The sequence below is a fragment of the Bufo bufo genome, chromosome 7 (assembly GCF_905171765.1).
Source record: "Bufo bufo chromosome 7, aBufBuf1.1, whole genome shotgun sequence".
Lineage (NCBI taxonomy): Eukaryota > Metazoa > Chordata > Amphibia > Anura > Bufonidae > Bufo > Bufo bufo.
The window spans coordinates 225959142-225966480 of record NC_053395.1 but is presented as its reverse complement, the minus strand read 5'-3'; the positions used below and the strand labels follow the sequence as shown (position 1 = coordinate 225966480).

Genomic DNA, 7339 nt, shown 5'->3' with positions numbered 1-7339 from the left:
AGCTTTCCGTAGTAGTCAGAAAATAATTGTTATCAAAGTTATCTTAGTTATAGGGCTGCGTAATTATCACTTTGCCTCCATACAGGGCCGTCTTTGCCGCAGGGCAAAAGGGGCAGCTGCCCCAGGCCCAGTTGCTCCTGGGGGCCCAAGGGAGCTCTGTGTCCCGACTCCTATTCACTAGTGACTGCGTTGCTAGGTTAAAACATTCGGGGCCTGGGCCCCTGATGTTTTGTCCCAGGCCCCGAATATCCTGCCTGCCTGCTAGATACAACTGTATTGCCGGTGTTCTGCCGAAAGTCTATAGCGGAAGTCACGTGGCGCGCTGCGCAAGCGCACAAGCGTACTTCAGCGAAGCATTCCTGCAGCCTCCACTGCAGTAGTATGCACACCGCGTGTGCGCACACTTAAGGGTATAGATTTCTTAAAGTGACAGTCACCTCCAGTAAAATACAGCAACTACATTAATTTGTACCCTCGCGGGCTCGCTTCGCTCGCCACGCATCGGGCTCGACCTCCCTGCGCTCGGCATTTAGTAAAACTAACTCTATGCCGCCATTGATAGTAAAGAAGGAAATGGATAATCTCTTTCTTTACTATCCATTTCCTTCTTTACTATCAATGGCGGCATAGAGTTAGTTTTACTAAATGCCGAGCGCAGCGAGGCCGAGCCCGATGCGTGGCGAGCGAAGCGAGCCTGCGAGGGTACAAATTAATGTAGATGCTGTATTTTACTGGAGGTGACTGTCACTTTAAGACGATGATTCGGATGATTCGTGGAAGTGCGCTTGTGTGCTTGCGCAGTGCACCACGTCACTTCCGCTATAGACTTTCGGCAAGCTATAGAGATCTGGCAGAACACCGGCAATACAATTGAATCTAATACCCTGGGAAGAGGTGAAGGACCTGTGGTGACATCACAGGTCATGTGATCAGCAAAACAGGCTGTGATAGGATGACCTGGATGATGTCACCATCATGTGACCAGTGCAGGATTGGACCGGAGTGCAGAGGAGAAGGAGCCTAATGCTGATGTCTGTACATGAGGAGAGGTAAGTGAAGGGAGAGGCAGAGCAATGCTGGGAGTTGTAGTTATTTAACTAGGATGTATGTTAGGGCTGAAGGGAGGGATGTTATTGACATGGAACTGTGTGCTTGAGGTGGCTGGGGGAGGGAGTGATGTTATTTACATGGGACTGTATGTTGAAAGTGGATGGTGGGGGGGAATGATGTTTATGTACATGGGACTTAATGTTTAGGCTACGTTCACACTTGGGTTTGGGGATCCGCTTGTGAGATCCGTTTCAAGGCTCTCACAAGGAGCCCCAAATGCATCAGTTTAACCCCAATGCATTCTGAATGGATGCGGATCCATTCAGAATGCATTCGTTCGGCTCCCTACGGCCCCCCGGTCCGTTTTGGAGGCGGACCCCAAAATGCTGCAAGCAGCGTTTTTGTGTCCGCATGGCCTTGCGCAGCCAAACGGATCCGTCCTGACTTACAATGTAAGTAAATGGGGACGGATCCCTTTGCATTGACACAAAATGGTGCAACTGTAAACGGATCCGTCCCCCATTGACTTTCAATGTAAGTCAGGACGGATCCGTATTGGGACTTAGAAATTCAAATCTAATACAAACAAATCGGTCCTGAACGGATGCATTCGTTTGTATTATCGGTACAAGTACAGGACAGATCCGCATGAACGCAAGTGTTAAAGAAGCCTTAGGGGGTGATGTTTACATGGGACTGTGCGTTGGAGGAGGTGATGTTATTTACATGGGACTGTATGGTGGAGGGAGGATTATAACTGCAGGGGGCACTGCAGATCCAGGGGACATTATAGGCGGTCTTATTACTACTGGGGACTCTATAGGAGGGTCTTATAGATCCGCCTTTTTTCTACTAAGAGCACTATGCGGGCCTTATTACTACTGAGGGGTCTGTAGGGAGCTTTATTACCACTGGGGGAACAATAGGGGGCCTTATTTCTACTGGGGGCTCTGTGAGGGCATTATTAATATGGGAGGGCTCTTCTAATAATGGGGGCATTGTTGAGGAGCATTATCACGGTTGGGGCAGTGTTACTAATGAGGGCATTCTAGAAGGGAATTACTATTGGTGGGACTATGAGTAGCACTATTACTATGGGGGGCAGTAATGTTTCTTCAGGATAGTATTGGGGGGGGGGGGGGCGTAACTAAAGGCTCATGGGCTCCGGTGCAAGAGTTCAGCTTGGGCCCCCCTTCCCTCAGTGTGTCTTCTTATGCGGCACAAGTGTCTTTGGGCCCCTTCAGGCTCCTGGGCCCATTAGCGACTGCTACCTCTGCACCCCCTATAGCTACACCCCTGGGGGGGGGGGGGGGCACAGCAAGCAGCAGGATAACACTGTGGGGACTCCAGTTGGGGATAATGATAGAATGTGAGGAAGCTAAGATGTCTGTGTGTCACACTCTGCAGAGACGAGGCGGCTGAGAGAAGAGTCCGGACCAAGTGGATGATGAGAGAGAAGATCTACAGAGAGGATGATGACAGAGAGGAGACGTCACCTGGAGGCCCTGGACGTGACAGGTAAGTGCTGCTGTATAGCAAGTACAGCAAAGTGCGGGGGGGGGGGGGGGGGGGTTTGATCCAGGGGGCCCAAGTAAATTCTTGCCCAGGGTCCAATCAATATGAAAGACGGCCCTGCCTCCATAGTGTCCAATTAGATGTAGTGCATTTAAAATGAATTCTAACAAACATGAACTGAAATAACGTTATTTGGATATTTTTTTAGTCTTTGTTTTTAACCTGTAAGATATCTGCCATTGTCCCAGGTATGGTGGGTCGTTTTCAGTTCAGCTGCTAGAGAATTACTGAATTCAGCATTATAGAGTAGTGGTGATGTAATGACACTACAACGCCTCTAGATGGCAGCATTATCTATGGACTTGGAGTACTATGGCAGTCTGTCTATCAGACAGTATATACAGCTGGGGTCAGCAAAGTCCCAGTAAAAAAAAAAAAAAAAAAAAAGGAATGGAACATGCTGGGATTTGTAGTTTTGCAAAAGCTGGAGTTCTGGTGGTTGCTGATATATCCTAGTAATTGAGGCTGGGGGTTGAGGTTGCACTAGGGCTCTCTAACCTCACAGCTGAGAGTTTGTTACAATTAGGCCTCTTTCACACGGGTGTTGCGGGAAAAGGTGCGGGTGCGTTGCGGAAACATGCACGATTTTTCCGTGCAAGTGCAAAACATTGTAATGCGTTTTGCACGCGCGTGAGAAAAATCAGCATGTTTGGTACCCAAACCCGAACTTCTTCACAGAATTTCGGGTTTGGGTTAGGTGTTCTGTAGATTGTATTATTTCCCCTTATAACATGGTTATAAGGGAAAATAATAGCATTCTGAATACAGAATGCATAGTACAATAGCGCTGGAGGGGTTAAAAAATAAAAATAAAATTTAACTCACCTTAATCCACTTGATCGCGCAGCCGGCTTCTGTTCTGTCTTCTTTGCTGTGTGCAGGAAAAGGACCTGTGGTGACGTCACTCCAGTCATCACATGGTCCGTCACATGATCTTTTATCATGGTGATGGATCATGTGACGGACCATGTGATGAATGTAGTGACGTCATCAAAGGTCCTATTGCTCACAGATGAAGACAGAAGAGATGCCGGCTGCGCGAACAAGTGGATTAAGGTGAGTTAAATTTTTTAAAAAATTTTTTAACCCCTCCAGCCCTATTGTACTATGCAGTCTGTATTCAGAATGCTATTATTTTCCCTTATAACCATGTTATAAGGGAAAATAATAATGATCGGGTCTCCATCCCGATCGTCTCCTAGCAACCGTGCGTGAAAATCGCACCGCATCAGCACTTGCTTGCGGATGCTTGCGATTTTCACGCAGCCCCATTCACTTCTATAGGGCCTGCGTTACGTGAAAAATGCACAAAGTAGAGCATGCTGCGATTTTCACTCAACGCACAAGTGATGCGTGAAAATCACCGCTCGTGTGCACAGCCCCATAGAAATGAATGGGTCAGGATTCAGTGCGGTTGCAATGCGTTCACCTCACGCATCGCATCCGCGCGGACTACTCGCCCGTGTGAAAGGGGCCTTATATCTGGTGTAGACAATACTCTGCGAGATACAGATGAAGCATTGGTTAACGACACTCAGATGTTATCTTGACTTTCAATGCATTATGTGTTAATCTAAAGTTTGCTGCAACCAATGCTACAATTGTCTACTGCCCGGACTCCAGTGGGATACATTTGTATTGCGCTGATACATTGTAACAGACTATCAGGATTGGAGGGAGTGAATACAATTGTAATCACCTTATCTGTGATAAGTGTTAAAAAGAATATTCCCAATAACTGACAGCAAGCAGAGATCTTTTCAAAATGCAAGGAGTGTGCTTTCTGACAGCCCTGTGTCTCGGAGTCACGTCGGAGTTATTATAAGCAGGCTCTTATAATGCTCCTTTAACCCCTTAAGGACCTAGGACGTACCGGTACGCCCTATTTCCCGAGTCCTTAAGGACCTAGGACGTACCGGTACGCCCTATTTCCCGAGTCCTTAAGGACCGAGGACGTACCGGTACGTCCTGACTTAAAATCGGAACTCCGGCGCCGCAGGGGTTAATCGGAACGGGATTTCGGCTGAAATCATTCAGCCGGCATCCCGTAACAATGCAGGGGGGGGTCATTTGACCCCCCCGTATCGGCGATCGCAGAAAACCGCAGGTCAATTCAGACCTGCGGTTTTCTGCGTTTCCGGTCCATTCGGGTGTCCTGTGACCCGATGAACCGGAAAAAGACTGCGATCGGTGGCGTAATTATACACCACCTATCGCAGTCCGAGGATTTGGAGAGGCGGTGCTGGCCCTGGTGCTGAATGCCGCTGTCCAGGGTGCTGATTGGTGCAGGGGAGAGAGGCGCGAGATTCAAACTTCCTGCGCTCCTCTCTCCCCTCCTCTTCCTGTCCAGCACCCTGACCGTGCAGCACCGTCCAGAACGAGCTCCTGTGTCCCCCTAATCGGCATCCATCACCCTCCTGCACCCATCGCCACCCAGGTAGGTTAGGGTCAGTGAGGGAGAGGCACCGTTAGGCAGGGAAAGAAGGGAAAAGTAAGTTAGAAAAAAAAAAAAAAAAAAGTACTTTTATTCCAAACTTCCAAACTTCCATCTAACCCTAACCCAGACCCCTCCTGCCACTTGCCCCCCCACCCCCCCCCCACCAGCCACTTCCCCCCCCCCCCCACCTGCCTCCCCCCCCCCACCCACCCCCCACCAGCACCCCCCACCCCCCACTCACCACCACTTTTTTTTTTCTGCGTGCGCTGACTGGCCGGCACTTTTTAGCGTCCGTCCACTGTTAGCGCATCGCCCGCCCCACCACCCCACCGACCGCTGATCAGCGTTGTACCGCTGATCAGCAAGTTTTAACTTTTTTTTTTTCTAACACTTGCCCATTTTTTTGCCTGGACTTTTTAGTACGCGAACACCCGTTGCCCCCACACACACGCACATATAATAAAGTTTGCCACACACGCACACCTACACGCACACACACCCATGGCCCACCGGATGTTCTCGGCCGAGGAGGCATACGCCCAGATTGCCTCCGACTCTGAGAGCCCCAGTGAGGATGAGGATGACCCCACATTCCTTTTGTCATCCGCATCCTCCTCATCATCATCTGATGACGATGAGCCACCAAGGCGGCGGAGACGCCGCCAGGCGGAGCCAGGGGCCCCACATGCTAGGGATCCTGTGGCCCACCCTAGTACGAGCCGCCCTGGGGTTCGTACTGGTTTCCCGGCCCACCAAATAAGTCCACCGGAGCCCCCTGCCGATGAACTTAGCTGGTGTCCCCCAGTGGACTTTGAGCCTGAGATTCCGGATTTTGCTGGCAATCCTGGAATCCAGATTCCCACAGTGGGGTTTACTGAAATAGACTATTTTAGTTTTTTTTTCAGTAACTCACTGGTGAATTTGATGGTGGAGCAGACGAATCTGTACGCCCAACAGTTCGTCGCTCAAAACCCAGGCTCAGTTTTGGCTAGACCCGGTGGCTGGACGCCGGTCAGTGCAGCCGAAATGAGGACATTTTGGGGCCTCGTGCTGCATATGGGTCTAGTCCAAAAACCCAGTGTCAGGCAATACTGGAGTGGGGACATACTCTACCAGACCCCACTGTACAGTATGGTCATGATACGTCACCGGTTTGAGGCCATCCGGAAATGTCTGCATTATTCCGATAATGCAGCATGTCCCCCCCGAAGTGATCCTGCCTATGACCGGCTGTATAAGATACGGCCGGTCATCGATCACTTTGGGGCCACATTTCAGCAGGCCTACGTACCTGGAAGGGAGGTCGCGGTTGATGAGTCTCTCGTTGCGTTCAAGGGGAGACTCAGTTTCCGCCAATACATTCCCACAAAGCGGGCGAGGTATGGCGTGAAGCTATACAAAATTTGTGAGAGTGCCTCAGGGTACACTTACAAATTTCGTGTGTACGAGGGGCGAGATTCCCGTATTGAACCCCCAGAATGTCCCCCCACTCTGGGTGTTAGCGGGAAACTCGTGTGGGACCTTATGTACCCACTGCTGGATAATGGTTACCACTTGTACGTGGATAACTTTTATACCAGCATTCCCTTGTTCAGGTCCCTTGCCGCCAGATCCACGTTCGCTTGTGGGACCGTGCGGAAAAATCAACGCGGCCTCCCTGCCTACCCCCTCCAGGTACCTATCCCCAGGGGTGAGACCCGTGCCCTTACCAGTGGAAACCTGTTGCTGGTCAGGTATAAGGACAAGAGGGATGTCCTTATGCTGTCCACAATCCACGGTAACGGCACCACCCCTGTCCCTGTGCGAGGTACCGCGGCAACGGTCCTCAAGCCCGATTGTATCGTCGACTACAATCGGTATATGGGAGGAGTTGATCTCTCTGATCAAGTCCTCACGCCATATAACGCCATGCGCAAAACCCGGGCATGGTACAAAAAAGTTGCGGTCTACTTGGTACAGGTTGCCATGTACAACTCTTTTGTACTATCCCGAAGCGCTGGCAGCACAGGGACATTCCTCCAGTTCTATGAGGCAGTCCTCAAAGACCTGATCTTTTCGGACCGGGAAAGAGCAGGCCGGAGTACCTCGGGAATTGGAGGCGCCCGGATCGTCCCTGGCCAACACTTTCCAGGTGTGGTCCCCCATACTGGAAAGAAGGGACGAACCCAAAAAAAGTGCAGAGTGTGTCACAAGAGGGGGATACGGAAGGACACCACTACTCAATGTGACACTTGCCCCGATCATCCGGGCCTCTGCATTATCAATTGCTTCAGGGAG

The 7339-nt window shown here is 50.5% G+C and overlaps 1 long non-coding RNA gene across 1 annotated transcript; it reads left to right on the top strand.

The window, feature by feature from the left end:
• Nucleotides 1–288: 288 nt before the first annotated feature.
• LOC121008978 lies at nt 289–1704 on the top strand. Its single transcript, XR_005780660.1, has 3 exons — nt 289–442; nt 633–635; nt 1693–1704. It is a non-coding gene; the product is annotated as an uncharacterized LOC121008978 (long non-coding RNA).
• Nucleotides 1705–7339: the final 5635 nt, after the last annotated feature.